The sequence below is a fragment of the Artemia sp. Qi Xiang Cuo genome, chromosome 13, assembly GCF_049724085.1.
Source record: "Artemia sp. Qi Xiang Cuo chromosome 13, ASM4972408v1, whole genome shotgun sequence".
Classification (NCBI taxonomy): domain Eukaryota; kingdom Metazoa; phylum Arthropoda; class Branchiopoda; order Anostraca; family Artemiidae; genus Artemia; species Artemia sp. Qi Xiang Cuo.
In genome coordinates, this window is record NC_142806.1 from 37,246,611 (window position 1) to 37,264,918 (window position 18,308).

Here is an 18,308-nt window from a genome sequence, read left to right on the forward strand (position 1 = left end):
TCCCAAACCAAATAAACTAGCAGTGTCAGGAATTAAACCTATGCCCCTTGGACAAAGGATTCCAAACCCAGAGTGTCAACCACTTTGCCAGGACCACCAATGTGACCAGAGAACAGCAATTATTTGAAAAAAGAAAACATTGAAAAAATAACAACTCAAATCACAGTTGCTGCCATTTCACTACTGCCCCATAAACAGTATATTTTATTTAGATAAAATTAATTTTAATACAGGCATCAACAAAACTCCATCAGGGATTGTATTTAATGAAGATATAATCAAGCACTGTGAATGCTTAGCTTTGTGATATTCGAGTCTTGAAATAATAAAAAAGAAAATTTATATGTTTTCCACCAGCTCATCTGAGCAAAATCATTTGTGACAGCAATATGTCCATGGTTGGCTTAGAATTTCACTAAAATGCCTTAAAACAGAAGAAATTTTAAAAACAATTATACTGACCATTAAGTGGAATATTAAGATAACTGATACTTGTTTAAAATCCAGAAAACCCAAGCAAGAACTGTACTGCAAAGATCAGATAGGCATTACCTGGTACTTATATGAGATGCTGTATAAACAAAGGGTTTCTCACTCTGGGAACTAGATATGGGTTTGTTTTTGTAGTCCTTAGTACTTTGATAGTAACAGTACAGTAACAGTGAGATTTTGTTCTTATTGTCCTTGTTACTTTAACAGTACACTAACAGTAACAGTAAGATTTTGTTTTTGCTGTCCTTGGTGCTTTAATAGTGACAGCACATTTTAGTAACAGTACAGTAACAGTAAGATTTTGATTTTGCTGTCCTTGGTACTTTAATAGTAACAGTACATTTCAGTAATAGTACAGTAACAGTGAGATTTTGTTCTCACTTTCCTTGTTACTTTAACAGTAACATTAAGATTTTGTTTTCACTGTCCTTTTTACTTTAACACTAACAGAACAGAAACAGTAAGATTTTATTTATTGGGTATGTAATAAAAATAAACTCAAATAAAATTCCTATGCTGTGATTGTTTACTATTCCCTGTTCAGAAAACATTAAAAAGGTTAATCTATTTAAGTTCATTTATTCTTTATATTCATTAAAATAACTAAAATAACTAAAATAAAACTAAAATAAAAACTAAAATAACTAATTAAAATTTTTCAATGAGATTTTGAAGCAATTCAAGTGCAGTGTTTTTTTTCCAATGCTAAGTCCTGCTGCAAAATACATTGGTTGTGATGCTTATTGGCATCTGTGTTCATTTGCAAGATTGCCTCTGCCACAGTAGGTTTTAATATACATTTTTATACTCTTTCTGAATGCAATAACTGATTTTCTTGCAAATTCAATTTTAAGCTATTTTAGGACCCTTGAAAAAAATAATTTCATTCTAAATTTCTTGGAAATAAAAATGGTTTATAATATTTGTTTCAAACTTACTATTTCATTACAAATCCATTTTGTAAAAGTAGTATAATTCAAAAACATTGATTTGTCAAGATTAAGTTGAATGAAAAAAATCAAAACAAATCTGCCATGTTTTTTCCTATTCTGTTAGGCCACTTAAAAAATGCTGTTTCACCAATATGTAAAAAAATATCAAACCTGTCAGAAGAAACATGGTAGATTGAAAAATGAAGAAATTGTTTTGAATTTTTTATCCAAATTAATTGAGACAAATCATTGGTTGCCAATTGTATAACTTAAACAAAATGGATTTATACTGAAAAAGTAAGTTGGAAGCCAATGTTTTAATTCTTTTTTAACCAAAAATCACAGAAATCAATTATCATTTTAAAGGTTCCGAAAAAGGCTTAAAACAGAATTTATAGGAAAATCAATGGTCAATATATACAAAATCATGTCATTTATTTGGGAATAAAGTTAATACAACATTCGATTCCTTTTTTTATGCTTATTACGAATTAATAACTAATTTATATTGGATATGAATTTAAGCCCCCCCCCCCCAATAAAGGCGATACCTAACCTACCCTAACCCGGAATTGGAATATCTATGGGGGGGGGCTGAAATTCATTACTAATAGAAATGCTTATTATATTCTTAATCAGCAAAAAAAAAGGCATCGAATGGTTTATTCACTTTAGTCCTAACTCAATAATATGATTTGGTATATATTGACCAATTCAATTATTATGCTCAGAAGGAGCATAACAAATGGCATTTAGTGGTACATTTACTTTATTTGTAGGTCAATAATATGAACTGCTTAATATTTACCAACAATTCACCAAATTAGGCTAGCCTGCCACAATCCTTGAATAGCCACTGCTCAATAGTTACAGAAATTGGTAAAATTCTACTTTAGCTACTTTTGGCTATCTTGGAATGGGGTTAGGTTAGAAAAATGAAACTTTCAGGGATTGGTCTACAGGCTAAAGTATGTCCCGGGAAGGTATTTTGAAGTACCTACCTCGGTAAAATTCTACTTTAGTTACTTTTGACTATCTTGGAAAGGGGTTAGGTTAAGAAAATGAAACTTTCAGGGATGGGTCTACAGGCTAAAGTATGTCCCAGGAAGATATTTTGAAGTACCCACCTCCACTCCTTCTCCCTCTAGAGGGTCCTGACCTTTGATGACCTTTAAAAATATGTGAGCTATAGAAGTGAAACCTTGCAAAATAGATCTTCTGCTTAAATGAAGTACAACAAAATTTTTTTCAGCTTCACAACTTTGCTCAATCCCAATTTATATGGTTTTAAAGATATGCAAATACATTTCCTAAATTTTTGAAATAAACTATTTATATGGCTTAAAATTCTGCTCAAATAACTGAAATTGCATTTTCAGAGCTGAAGCCAGAGAAAAAGAAACTGATAACTGAAAATTAATGTAAAATGTTGTTTTGTCAAAATTTCAATGGGTATAGACCTGTCATGTAGCAAAATTTCAGGACTCTCTAGTGGGAGAAGGAGTGGAGGTAGGGGTAAAATTCTACTTTAGCTACTTTTGGCTATCTTGGACCCTCTAGAGGGAGAAGGAGTGGAGGTGGGTACTTCAAAATATCTTCCCGGGACATACTTTAGCCTGTAGAACCATCCCTGAAAGTTTCATTTTCTTAACCTAACCCCTTTCCAAGATAGTCAAAAGTAGCTAAAGTAGAATTTTACCCAGAAATTTACTTAAAAGCTCCCTAGAAGAAAACCTGATGACCTAACCCCTCAAGAAATTTGAATAATCAAGCTTTTGTAGGAATGCCTAGCAGAAAACACTAGACTAATTCTTGAAATTTAATAGGCTAATCATTTTTTTACCACAAATTATTTTAATGTCAAAATGGGATTATTTACCATCACTGCTTATTTCTTCTTCTTCTATTTAACAGCAGGCGGGCTTTTCAGTAAAACTATTTAGCCCTTTTCCTTTTGCTTCACTCTGTGGGCTACAGAGCTACTGGCTTGATTGCCTCATATTTATTAGATATCTTTCAGCAGATCTTTTGACTCTAGGAGTTCAAATATAAGATGATAGATGTCGATTTCTATGCCCTGTGTGCAAGTATAGTTGGCTAGGCTCTTGGCTGATAGTGGGATTTTGTGGTGTTTGAAATATTTTAACAGTTTACAAAGCAAGGTATGTTGTGCAGACGTCAGCATATTACATTCAAATAGATAATGGTCAATTGTTTCATTATTCATATTACACTGCCTGCAAAGAGGGGACAAGGGAATTGAGCCACTTGAATTAGAAAGCTTATAAGAGAATGCAAGAAAATTTAGTCCATTTGTTCCAGAACGAATTCTATGATAAATTTTAGAAAGATGCTTATTGGGAAAGGGGGAAAAGATAGGATTAATCTTATTAAAATTAATATCTGATAGCCTCCATCGGTAAATATCTCTAATTGGGATTGGTCTCCCACTTTGCTGGTCAATATTTATAGCATTTTTTGCTATTTCATCAACCTGAGGATTACCACTTATTCCAGAGTGGCTAGGAATGTGCTAAAAATAAGTTTTTATGCCACTTGAAGCAAGATTATCAATAATACTGAGACAATGATAAGTGTCAATGTCCAACTTATATTGAGGAGCTGAGGCCAGCAACTCCAGGCTTGGTAAAGAGTCGGAATAGATGATAATATTATTCAAATTTTCAATCAAAGGTTGGTTTCGCTTAAGGTGTTCTAATGCCATGATTATGGCATTTAACTCAGCAGACATTATAGATAAATTATTAAATAATCTCTCTCCTATTGCGATTTTCAGGTGAGGAAGGAAAACACCACTTGCAACTTTCTCATCCATTTTTGACCCATCAACAAATATTTGGAAGTGATTTTATAGGTAATTGTATTAAGTTCTGCAAAATTTTTTTTGACAAAAGCAATGGGGGTTAAATCTTTATTCCATTTTGAAAATTCAGTATTTATTTTGGGAAATGACCAATTCCATGGAGGGGATTGGGGGAAAGTAGGTGCAATAGATTTTGCTGGTACAGGGAACTTCTTTTGAATATTGGCATACTCATCTGCAATACCTCTATACATGGCCGGATTTCTTAACCAATTATGTAATGTGTGTGAGCTATTTGATTCAATTTTTGTAAGATGTTTTATCAAGAGAAAGCTACGTCTCTCCCTTATTGTTGTTAATCCACTCTTCATAAGCAGAAACTTGGTGCTTGTGGGTTTCCTAAGACCAAATATGAGACGTATTATATCATTTTGTGTTGTTTAAATTTTTTGCATCTGGGTCTTTGCACATGCACCATAGACAATGAGCCCATAGTCAATATGGGGTCTTATATGTGATTTATAAAACTGGAGTAAGGTTTTCTCCTTACAACCCCAGGGTGTGGAAAGAAGTCTTTTTAGTATTTTTGCTTTTCTATAACATTTTTTTATTGTGTTTGAGATGTGGAGGTGGAAATTAAGTTTTTGGTCAAGCATGAGACCTAGGTAATTAATATTATTATCTTCTGGAATAGTTGTTTTATTTAGAGTTAGTTTTGCATTAACATGGTTTCGCTTCCGGTGAAATTGGATTATTTTTGACTTGGTGGGTGCAATGGGTAAATCTGAATGTTGAGAGAATTTTTCAAACTGGAAAAGTGACTTTTGTAGATTTGACTGTGCTATCTGAAAGGTGTTGCCAGATGACCATAGCACCAGATCATCAGCATATTGTAGATTCGTGTGGGGTAGGTTCATGTCCCAAAGATATAGGGCAAAAAGGAGGCAACTGAGGACTGCTCCCTGAGGTAGGCCTTTGGAAATTTTCTTTTGGGGTGAAGAGGCTGAACCAACACAAACAATGAAACTTCGCACTTCTATGAAGGATTTAATAAAGGATACTAGCTTAGGAGGTACGCAAAGGTTTGCAAGTTTATTTAAAAGGATTTGGTGGTTCACATTGTCATAAGCTCCTTCAAAATCTAGGAAAGCTGCCACTAGGATATTATTTTTTGAGAAAGATTCATTTATTGCATTTGTTAGCAAAATGAAAGCATCTGTTGAGGAGTGGTATTTCCTGAATCCAGTTTGAGTGTGTGGGATCATGTTATTTTTCTCAACAAACCAGAGGAGTCTGTGATAAATAATTTTCTCCATTATTTTCCCCATCACAGGTGTAATCATTATGGGCCTATAAGACTCAGGGTTATCTTTTGGTTTATTATTCTTTAGGATTGGTAGGAGGGACGAACATTTCCATATATTGGGGAACCTAGAAGATGCCCAAGCGTGATTATAACAATTTAGCATTCTTTATCCATGTAGGGTGTATATTGTCATAGCTACTGCTAGTTTTGGACCTAATATGATGTATTGCAATATTCAATTCCTGGATTGAAAATGGATTAGTTATGTACTCGGATCCTGGGCGTGGTTGGTAACTAGGGTTCATAGGAATTGTGGACAGTTTGCTTTGATTATTTGATGTTAGCTTATTAACAAAAAGAGTTGCAAATAGGTTAGCCTTTTCATTATCATTGTCATAATGGGTATTATTATGTATAAGCTCATACAGGAGTGGGTTGGGAGAAGTCTTTTTCCCACATATGTGGCTTATGACTTTATGTATAATTGGCTCATTTGTTTCTCTGGAGAGATTATTTGCAAAATTATTCCAGTATTTATATTTAGCATCTATTATAGTCCTTTTTAGATTAGATTCTGCTTGTAATTTTTTTAAATATGTAGTAGGTATTGGTTTTTTTATGAATTCTGTCCTAGCTGCCTTTTTTATCCTCCATTTATTTAGGCACTCATTTGTCCACCATGCTTTAGGAATTTGTTTAGGGAATTTTTTCTTAGGTGTTGTCCTGGGGATAGCATAATTAGCTGTATTTATTAGTAAAGATGTCAACGCTTCAGCATGTGTGTCAACTGTTGTGTTAGAAATGCATGAACTTTGGGTGAAACTTGTAATTTCATCATTTAGCTTAATTTGGAAAATAGACCAATTTGCTTTAGTGTTGATATATTTGGATGTATGAGATACAGTTTCAGCAGGTTCATTTAGGGAGCAAACTATAGCAAAATGGTCTGTACATAGACTATCAATTTTATTTATGTAAATTTTGTTCAAAAAATTTAAAGACACAATTTGTAGGTCAATTGTGGAGAAATTGCCACTTTTGGGGTTGAAATAGGTATTCAGGTTTGGAGGGGTAGCAACAACTAATTCATTATTATTTGAAGTCATATGCTCAATAAATTTACCAGCTTTATTTGCTGGTTTATTCCCCCACAAAAGGCTGTGGGCATTGAAATCACCACAAATAATGATATTTTTTAACATATTAGAATTATTTATATAATTAAAGAAATCCTTGGCATCTGTAGTTTGGCCATTAGGGTTATAAAAGCTTATTATATAGGTTTTTAAATTATTCAGCCAAACATCTTATACCAATTACATCAACATCATTTTCAAAATCTGGAAAATTGATGACACAGAATTTTATATTATTATTAATTAATAAAGATACACAACCTCCTATTCTCACTGAAGATCTATAATTTCTCAGGATAGTATATTCCAGAGACTTAATTTGTTGATTTTTGGTTAAATGAGTTTCCTGGAGGCAAGCAATATTAATGGAAGTATTATTCATAAATGATATTAGTTCATTTAGCTTATTTTCTCTGAGTGATCTTACATTCCATTGGAGTATTGATAAATGTTATGTTGTAGATTTATTCTTCAAATGACTGTGTATCAATGTTCAGCTTTGTTAACAGTAAAGCAAGATCTTTTTTTGCTTGAATGAGCATATCATCTGGGATGTAGATTTTTGCCAATTCTGCAATAATTTTTGTTTTCTTTAGTGGATGTATGTTCATGGCCTGAACTGCATTACAGTTTAGAATGAATAAGCATATATTTGGGGATTGCATTTTTGGTAGTGCATCCTGTTTGTTGGTTAAGGGATTGATTCCTGGTAGTGTTTCTGGTTTGTTTGTTCTTGGGAGGGAGGGCCAGGCTGGCCTCATCTCACCGGACAAGGAAGCTTGTTGGCTTGGTGATTCCGTCTGATCGGGATTTGCGCTAGGGGGCTTAGAAGATGGTGTTTTATATGGGGGGCTTGATGCATTGGGGGCGCTTGACTTGGGGGTTTGGGTTGGTTTCATTACAGGCTTTATTTGGTATTGTTGGGCAGCATTTGCTTCCATTGCTGCAAAGGGGTATGGGATGGCCTTCTCTGTTGATATTTGGAGTATTAGAGCTCTTTTCTTGTATGCAGGGCATAATGATTTATTTGTAGATTCATGTGGGCCTTTGCAATTGATGCATGTAGGCTGAGTGTTGTTGCAAGTTGTCAGCTCCTTAGGATGGAAAGATTTACAATTACTACACTCCTGGAGAATTTCATTGCATTTGTTTGTTGTGTGTCCCAGTTTGAAACACTTCTGACACTGAATAAGCTTAGGTTTGTATTCCTTGTGTGGTTTGATTTGCCCAAATAGGAATAATTTTTCTGGGATATCAATTTTATCCTTCAGTGTGAATAAGAAGGATCTACTAGTTTTTAGGCCATTAGAGTTGGGTTTTCCAAGTTGGGTAACATCCTCAACTGGGATTGTGTTTCCAGCCCTATCTGAAAGGCCTTCTTTTAACTCCTGAGTAGATATCTCTGGGGGAACATTATAAACTACTATTTTTGTTGGTGATTGTTTTGGGTTCCCATTAGATGCAATAATTGGGTTATTCAGAAGGGATTTAAGGTTAATTATTGTATCTGCTGATTTCTGATCTTCTACAGCTATTAGCAGAGATCCATCACGGTTAATGTTAAGAGAGAACATTGATTTTAACAATTTAAAAATTGCAACTTTTATTGCAGTGATCATTTTTATTTCAAAGGGGGTAGTGGGAGTAATTTTAAGGTAAATTCCTAAGTTTTTGGAGGGAGGATCTTGGGCAGGGAGAGGGGAAATGCTTTTAATTGGGGAGATTTTTTTCTTTTTTTTAGAACTTCTAGAGAGGACCTCTTGAAACCCATTATCATCTATGGTTACATTAGCCCCTACACTTATCATTGTCCTATTCTCCGAATTTGAGCTATAACTAGAACTTTGAGATAGCGTGCTTGACCAGCTAGGATGGGTATCTTTTACTATGACACTTTCACTGGAATTTGATTTGGGATCTGGGGGGACTTTTTTTTTGGAGGACTTCTAATCATTGCCTATTGGAAAAAGCTTTAAACACAGAAATAAAACTAAAACAAGAAGGGAAAATAGAATATATCAAACCGTCTGTACTTTACTATGGGGGAGGATAAACAACACAGTATAGACCTGAGGATGTCTTGAGCAGAATTGGTTTGGTACAACTGCTGATTAGAATAGATAATAATCACAAGAAAATATATTTCGATTTTCTTAAAAGGTTGCTGCTGCTGTGAAAAACGATTGTCTTCCTTGCACAAGGGGTCTTCTTCTTCTTCTTCTTCAAGGGGTCAAAATCTTTATAATTTCTTCTTCTTCTTCTTCAATTATAGGCTTTGGATGAATCCATTTAACCTTGTTCGTATTGTCTGATTATGTCAGGGTTGTCCTGGGAAATCAAATATAGAGATTAGACTATTATTATTCAATAATAGGCTTTATACATCATTGATGAAACCACCTATATTTAGGCAGTTAAAGACAGCTTTGAACAATTCAGCATCATCAGTTGAAGAGTGTCTCCTTTGTGCTAGTTGGTCAATATTAGGGGTTAGCTTTAGGCGCTTGAATATAGCATATTAAGTTAGCCATTCTTTTTTATGGTTGAGAGTTGTCACAGGTCAAACAAAAAGAACATGGTTGATGGTCTCATCACAGGTTTGACATAGGCGGCAAAGAGGGATCATTACTGTTGGAATGGTTGTGTTTTGATAGTGATAAGTTTGGCTGTTAAGGCCAGTAGCATTTGGTCGTATTCTGTGGTACATCTTTGAGTCTTTCCAGGTTGTAAATGGAGAAAGGTTTGATGGACATTGGTTTGCTAGATAAATTTTTAGGCGCCAATGGTTTACATTTCTTACTGGGATAGGTCTTCCAAAAATTATTTCAAGCTGAAGGGCAGATTTAGCTATTTCATCTGCCTTGTGGTTCCCTTTTATGCTCACGTGACTTGGGATGTACTGGAATTTTGTGGATATACCTTGTTTAAGTAGTTGGTTCAATAGTACAAGAGTGGTGGAGGTATCATTGTCTGGGTAGTCTGAATGTTCTGGTGATATTGAGGCAAGGGCTGATTTTGAGTCTGAATAAATTATAAGAGGGATGTTTCTTGGAGAGTTTGGCATCTTTATAATGGTTTCCAATGCAATGTTGATGGCAGCTATTTCAGCTGTCATGATACTCACATCATTTTGGAGCCTTTCAGCAGCTGCTATACCTAAAGATGGGAAGTGGACTCCACAAGCAGTCCTAGAATCTGTTTTTGAGCCATCCACAAAAATTGGGAGGTGGTGGATATATCTCTGAGACTCAAATTCATGGAATAATGATTTTACATAGGCAAGGGAAAGGTCTTTTTTAATAGCTGGCGCAAACAAAAGGTTCACTTCTGGGTAGTGGTTAGCCCAGGAAGGTATCCGGGGGTATATTTGAAATAAAGAAGATGAAGGTATGGGGTAGGTCATTTGGGTGGTTGCAAATTCCCGTGCAGGGCCCCTAAAAGCTCCAGGATTTCTTAGCCAGTCATGTAATCTATGGGAACTGTTACCTTCAATTTTTGTAAAGTAGCGGGCAAGTAGGATGTCTCTACGCATGGCAATAGAGGTGAGACCACTTTCACTGAGGAGGAAGTTGGTTTTGGTGTGATTCCTGAGGCCAAGTATAGTACGGATCATAGTATTCTGGACAGTCTCCAGACTGCATAGTAGGGTGTTTGAGCATGAGCCATATACAATTAGTCCATAATCAATCTGATGTCTAATATAAGTCTTATAGAAATTTATTAGAGTTTTTTTGTGGCAACCCAAAGGTGTATTGAGTAGCCTTTGTAAGATGCGCATTTTTCTGAGGAATTTTAGTCTCGCGTTTTCCCTATTGGGCCTTAAAGTGAGTTTTTTTTAAAAAGTGAGGCCAAGATAGTTAATATGCTTTTGCTATTAGAGGACAACAATAGTTAGGGTGAGGTGGGCAGATTGTAGGTTTCTCTTATCATGAAACCGTACTATAGCTGATTTTGATGGGGCGGTGGGTATGCATTAATTTTTGGAGAAACATTCAAAGGCATAAAGTAACTTTTGTAACTTGGATTGGGCTAGTTGAAAATCATTTGAGGTAAACCATAGGACTATATCATCTGCAAACTGAATATTTGTTTGGGGTAGGTTGAGATCCCATAAATATAGTGAAAACAGGAGACAGCTGAGGACAGCACCTTGGGGAAGGCCTTTGGAGACAGACTTTTTAGAAGTGATGTAGGAATTTATTCGGAGAACAAAAGAGCATTCAGATAGGTAACTTTTAAAGAAATTCACTACAGTCATTGGAAAACCCATTTTTGATAATTTTTGCAGTAGGAGTGGATGTTGGATATTATCACATGCATTTTGAAAGTCCAAGAAGGCTGCAACTCGGATTTGGTTACCTTACAGACACTCAGATATGGCATTGGTTAAGCAAACAAATGCATCAATGGAAGAATAATATTTCCTATATGCTGTTTGGGTATGTGGGATGAGGTGGTTAGACTCAGCCGACCAATACAATCGGGAGTGGATTATCTTCTCATATAATTTTCCCAGAACTGGGGTAATCATAATGGGTCTGAAGGAGTTGGGGTCCTCTTTGGGTTTATTTTGTTTTAATAAAGGGATGATGAGTGATGTTTTCCAAGCAGATGGGAAGAAGGAATTGCTCCAGGCATTGTTGAAGAGAGATAAGAGTACTTTTTTAAACTCTATTGGAAGGTGTTGGAGCAAAGATGGATGGATCTGGTCGTGGCTGCAAGATGTTTTGGGTTGGATTGAATTGATTGCTTTATTCAGCTCAATCATTGTAAAATCTTGGAGTAGATACTGGGACCCAGGCAAGTCAAAATGGGGTGTTAGGCTGATCTGAGGTGGATTATGAGGGGTGTTTTTGAATTTCTTCTCATAAAAATCTGCTAAAAATTTAGCTTTTTCTTCGTTGGTTTCCAGCTGCTGACCATTTAGAGTTAGCTGGTAATGGAAGGGGTTCTGTGTGGAGAATTTGCCACACATCTTGTCTAGAAATTTATGAATCTTTGACTCTTGCGTTTTGTGGGACACTGATAAGAGAAAGTTTTTGCAAGCCTCTTCTTTTGCAAGTTTGATTGTTCTCTTAAGTTTTGCCTTTGCTTGTAGCTTTGCAATATATTTTCCAGTGGATGGATTTCTCTTGAAGGATCTGATGGCATTCCTTTTATTGTGCGAAGCCTCTTGGCAAGAGGATGTCCACCATGGCTTAGGGGTTTTGTTATTCTTCAGTGTTTTAGGGCATTGAGACTGGGGTATGGTAAGTTTTGCAGCATCAAGAAGTAGTGATGTGAGATTTTTGGAGAGTTGGTTTGGGTCAGTGGAGAGTGAAGAGTAGTCATGGTTTGAGAGAATGTGGGAGAAGTTTGGCCAGTCTGCTTTTTGCCACAAATAGTGGGAAATGAAATTGTCAATAATGGCTGGGTCACCAATTTTTGTGCATATGGCAAAATGGTCACTTAGGAGGATGTCTATTCTGTTGACAGTAGTTTTATTTATTAAACTTGATGAAACTAATTGAAGATCAATAGTTGAATAACTCCCACTTCTTTTGCTGAAGTAGGTATTTAGGTGTCTAGGAGTCGCTAGTACTATATTTGTAAAAATTGTGAGGAAATCCTCTATTTATTTTACAGCATTATTTTTATGTGAATAAACCCACATAGAACAATGGGCATTGAAGTCCCCAACAACCACTAGGTTTGAATTTGAGAAATTATTAGAAGTAAAATTGAAAAAATCATGTCCATTGTTATTGCCATTTGGATTATATAAATTAATAACAGTGACCTCCATGTATGCCAGCCACAACTTTACACCAATTGCATCAATGTCATGACTGAAATCAGGGAGGCTTATACCGCAGAATTTGAGGTGAGATTGAACAAGGATGGCAACTCCACCACCAATTCTATTGGAAGATCTGTCTTTTCTTAGGACATCATAACCAGGAATTTTTAGATTAACTGATGAGTTTAACTGGGTTTCTTGGAGGCATAGTATGTCTATGTTGTGTGAAGAAGTATACTTAAGAAGGTCAGTGATTTTATAATCATTTAATGATCTCACATTCCATTGCAAAATTGAGGAGGATAGAGGTAACTAAGGGTTAGCCATTGATAGATAGATTTAGTTTATTGAGTATAGTGCTGAAATTTGTGTTGGCTGTGTCCCTAAGATTTTTTGGGAAGTAGGTATTAGCCATCTCTTCTAGAATTGAGGATTTTTGATCTTCTGTGAGGGATGTTCTGGAGAGTGAGTTGAAGTTGAATATGTAGAGGCATTATTTTGTAAGTAGATTTGGATTTTCTTCTGATGTTTCCTTTGGCAATTTTGATGAGGTTGGTTTTGCAGGTTTACTTATAGAAGATTCAGGGTCTTGGTCTCTGGCTGGAAGGGGGAAAGTCTAAGGTCTTGATTCCAGGGAATGTTTTTTGTGGTTTGGTCCTTGTAGCTTTTTGCTGTAGAGTGTTTTGATTAGGTTGTGTGTTTGGTTCAGAGAATTCAGGTGTATCTGCATTGTGCACCATGAGTTTAATTTTTGCAAACTGAAATGGGATGTTTTCTTTTTCAGACAACCTGAGAGCCATTGATCTTGCCTTGTATTTTGGGCATACAGATCAATTGTCAGAAGAATGGGGACCTTTGCAATTAATGCATGATAATTTCTTGTTTGCACAGTTTGCTGTGTTTGGAGGATGGATGTTTTGGCATAGGTTGCACCTCTTCAGGTTTGTTTTGCAGTGTTGTTTTGTGTGACCCATTATCAGACATATTTCACACTGTATTGGCTTAGCCTTGTACTCTTTGTAGGGCTTTATCCGGCCAAATAGGGATATAAGTTCACTGAAGTTCTCTAGGGCGGAGTCCAGGATGAAAAGGTAGGATTTAGATATCTATATGCCATCATTGTTGGGTTTTCCAAGTCTGGTGACTTTTGATACTGATATTTTTTTGCCTTTGCAGTTCATAAGGCCATCCTTTAATTCAGTTTCAGGAATACCGTTAGGGATATTGTATATGACAATTTTTGTTGGGGCAGGGGGAGGGCAAATCCATTGCTTTGAATGGACCTTAATGCCTCCAAGGGAGTTAAGTGACAAAAGAGTTGTTTTTGAATTTTCAAAGCCTGCTTAAATATATATTAAGATTGAAACATCTCTGTTTATGTTGAGGTTGAAATTAATTTTCAGAATTTTGAAGAGCCCAAGTCAAATTGTTTGGATGTTTTTTATTTGGAACATGGTTTCAGGAGAGGTAGGCAGAATGTGGATGAAGTGCTCTTCTTCCAAAAAAGATGGGGGTGTAGTAGAAACTGTCTTTAATGGGGAGAAACTAGTGTACCTTTTCCTCCTGGATCTGTTAGGAGTAATTGTTTTGAAGCCATTGTCAGGGTAATTTGAGTCCCCAGAGTGGACAGTGACCATGGTTTAATTGGAGTCTGAGTCCTCAGAGAGGTCACTTGGTAATGGGGAGATGAGGCCTAGCATTTGGTAATTGGTATATCCCTTCTCAGGTGGTAATTTCATTGGGATCATGGTTGAGATAAATTCCCCACTTTATATAAATAAAAATAATCAAGAAAACTTCACTTGATAGTCCTGTTTTCACAAAATTTTCGAATTCTCTAACACAATTATTTTTAATATTCTTCTTCTTTTCTTCGAATGGAATATTTGGAATAATTATGGAATAATTTGGAATATGGAATAATTTGTCTTATCCATTAGGCCTATAGAATTTGGTGTATGATGATAATGATGTTAAGTTATTTACTAAATATGCTCTGTAACTATCTTTAATAAAAGTTACTGTAAAAGAAACTTTGAAGTAACTTTTTTGTTTTTCCAGATATTAAATAATGTCAGCTGGAACGGGAAAAGTTACTTTTAGTAATTTTTCAGTAACTTTTTGTCGTAGCTGGAACACCCCCATTATTTGTATGGCATTTGTATTTTGTTATTCGTATATTATTTGTATAAGCTTTTGTATGGTCTCTTGTTAAGTTAACACTAGCATATAGCCAAATAAGAAGAACACAATATTTATTTTTTTCTTCAATTGTTTCATACTATTAGCTAGTAGGTCTTTACTGGCCTATAGGTTGCTATAATTATATCTTTCTCATTCCCTTTCAATAACTAAAGCGGCGCTCACAAGCGTGTCTAGCTAGAATCCATGTCTAGAACACGCGTCTAGCCAGAATTCAATGTCTAGGCAACGACCGTTCACATGTTAAATTCGGCTCTTAGCTAAACAAGGCGCTTGGCTAGACATTGGGTTCTAGACTACGTCATATATAACCAATCAGTAGAGTTTTTTCTGGCAAAACTTTCAAAATTACAATTCATTGTTTTTACTGTCACTAATTAAGAATTTTTGTATCTAACTGGCCAATAATTACTACTATAATGAATGAGACCAAAACAGCAATTGCTCTAGCATGCTTCACTATTTTGTCTGGTGCTGCATATTTGCTGAAAAAGAACAAAATGTGTTCAAGAAAAAAAAAAGAAGAGTTTGGGTTATGCCTATTTTCCAGGCTGAAGTAAGGAAGAGGCAAAGTGATTACTACAATATAATGAAAGAGATGCTCTACTCATGTGACACTGAAAAATACATTCAATACTTAAGAATGGATGTCCACCGATTTGGACTCCTTGTTGAGCTTTTGAAACCAAAGCTTCAAAGAAGTAGTCAAGTAAGGGAAGCTATTTCTATGGAGGAAAAAGTAGCTCTCACTTTACGCTATTTAGCAGAAGGTGGCTCTATGAGGAGTGTCTCCTTTGCTTTTAGGGTGGGCTTTTCCACTGTCAGCCAGACAATAAGAGAGACTTGCCAAGCAATTTCTGATGTGCTTGAGCCCCTGTTCTTAAGGCCTCCTATGACAAGTGAAGATTTTGAAGCTATTGCAAAGGGTTTCTAGGATAATTGGAACTTCCCAAATTGTGTAGGAGTTGTTGATTGGAAACATATACGAATTGAGGCCCCTGGTGGAAGTGGTAGTGAGTATTATAATTATAAACAGTATTTTTCAATAGTGCTACTTGCAGTTTGCGACGCAGATTATAACTTTCTTTTTGTGGATATTGGAACTCCTGGTAGTAATAATGACTGTGGCATATTTAATTCAAGTGTACTAGGAAAAAGATTAGAGGCAGGACAGGTTTCCTTGCCACCCCCAAGTAGGCTTCCTGGACTTCAAAATGTTAAATTTCCATATGTATTTGCAGGGGATGATGCATTTCCCCTTGAAACCTACATGATGAAACAATATGCAGCTTCTGGTAGGCACTTTGACTTTTCAGAAAAGTGTTTTAATTACCGTTTATCACGTGCCAGAAGAACAATAGAAAATACATTTGGAATACTTGCTTCCCGTTGGAGAACATTCAAAAAACCAATAATAGCACGCATTGCTACAACCAGAATGATTGTAAAAGCATGCTGTTGTTTGCACAATTATTTAAGAAGTGCAGACAATACAAGTGCTCCTCAAAGGATGTATATTCCCCCTGGCATGGTGGACACAAGTGACGCAATGAATGGACTTTGGAGAGAAATTACTTCTAATGATACAAACCTAATTGACATCAGGCGAATGGGCAGTTTTAATGCTGCTACTCAGTCTCTTAGATACAGGAACCTCCTGAAATTATATTTTCAAAGTGAAGCTGGTATTGTCACATGGCAAGCCAGCATTGTTAACCGTGGTTCTTTTTAAATCTCTTGTAATAATAAACATACGTTAATAATAAACAGTTGCTCTAATTAATCTATGGAGGATTTAGGTTTACTATTACTGGATTCTAACAGTTCACCTGGCATCTTCTCTTCAAGGTAAACCTTAGCAAGCTTTTGAAAATCTTTATGTCAAGAACTATATAAAAGTTTCACATAAATATGTTGATAATTTATGATCAGCGTATTTCTCTGCTCCTGTTTTCTTTACATTGAAATCCTTTTACTTTAATTAAAACATGGATTTGTTTTTAAAATGTTTTCTGCAAGACAAATTAGATGTCTAATAATTTATATTTTAAAGTTTTATATACTAATATTTATTAGACCATATATATTGGAACATACAACATTAGTGAATAAAAGAAGTCATAAATTATTGTTTTTATTGAAGTCTTCACTAAATTTCCTCATATAGAAGCTTCCTTTTTTCTAAGTTGAAATTACTTCCTTACAATACGAATCAACTTCTAGTATTTAAACAGTTCAAGAAAGCCAGCTTCAGGAATTTACCCCAGTGGTGCATCAGGATGGTGGACAAATCATGGTCAAACAGCCAAACTCTGATTCATCGATAGAAGACTTCTTTTTGCACATTTATATTTAGGATATTAGGAAAATATAACTGGGAATGATTTAAAAATGGGAGGAAACATTATAATCTCACTAACAGATATGTGCTGCGTATTAGAAGATAAGAATTTCACTTTTTTATTGTTGCCAGAAAAATTACGATGATATTACTTATTTATAAATTAAGCAATATAGTTTGTAACTGCTTTAGTCTTAAAAAAAAATTCAGAAGAGCTGCTAAGCTGCAATTTTATTGCACAAGCTTTCAAAATGGAGTGTAATCTAGGCTAAGAGGTTTGACATAACAATTGATTCCTTCCTCCTTTCCCAATGAAGCAAGATACACCCATGAATGCCATTTGGGGAGATGAGTTGAGCAACTTTGATAAAGTTTTAGTTAAGGGGCTTCTTTTTATATTTGATAGTAGTTGATAAATGTTAATGGAATATCAGGACGGAATCAAGAGCCTAAAATATATGCTGGGAAGTTATTGATAAGCTACTAGACAATCTCTTGCTTACCTTTTCATCGGTTCACTAGCAGTGTTTTGGCTATTCAAACATTGTCATTTCTTCATTTTATCTAAGTACAAATAAAACCATTGTTTATTATGATTTTCTTGTTCATATTGCCAGATATCAGGAAGGTCTCTCGTGATCTCTAGGAAACGCTCAATTGGGAACCCGAAACACAGAGGAATAAGGTTCCTCTAGGCCCATACTCTAGTTTTTACGAAGAAAGGTAACAAAACTCTCAAGATTCCACCTATTTTTTAATTAAATGGACAAAGGGATTCAAACCCTTAATTCTGCTACCTTTCAACTCAAAATAATATCACCCTGAAGTTCACCCCCCTCGCTATAGTTTGGTGCCTGAAAAAAAAATGCAACAGTATTTTTTATATCAGCCAGGGTCAGATATGTGTGCACTGTGATGAAACTAGGATCTTAAGTTCGTCCTAAATGTCTTGCAAGAAAAGCAAAATACTTAAAATTAGAGTTTATTAATGTTTTATTCCCAGAATCCTACCAAAAGTCCGGAAAACCAAAAAACCTATTTTTGCTGCATAATTCACTGTTTTATGTAAATCAAAATTGTTTTGTTTGTATTAAACAAAACTTTTGCTCCTTCTAAGTTTTTATTAATACCACTCAGATTGATATATAACAGTGCTTAAAGTTCATCAAATAAGGGATTTCTATACCAAAAACTTCAAGATGACATTTAAGTATTTCACATTAAAATCAACTTGGTGGAAGTGACATAGAACTTGAGAGTCATGGCTAATTAGAGTGAATCCAAGATAGATACCAA

At 35.2% G+C, this 18,308-nt stretch overlaps 1 protein-coding gene across 1 annotated transcript in view; it reads left to right on the forward strand.

Annotated features, from left to right (window-relative positions):
* Window positions 1-2,980: 2,980 nt before the first annotated feature.
* The window catches only part of LOC148945245 (DNA-directed RNA polymerase II subunit RPB2-like), a 58,063-nt gene continuing 42,735 nt past the window's right edge, over window positions 2,981-18,308 (forward strand). The window contains exon 1 of the mRNA XM_089098985.1: window positions 2,981-3,001. The gene's annotated coding sequence lies outside the window, so the exon portion shown is untranslated. The remainder of the gene's footprint in view (window positions 3,002-18,308) is intronic.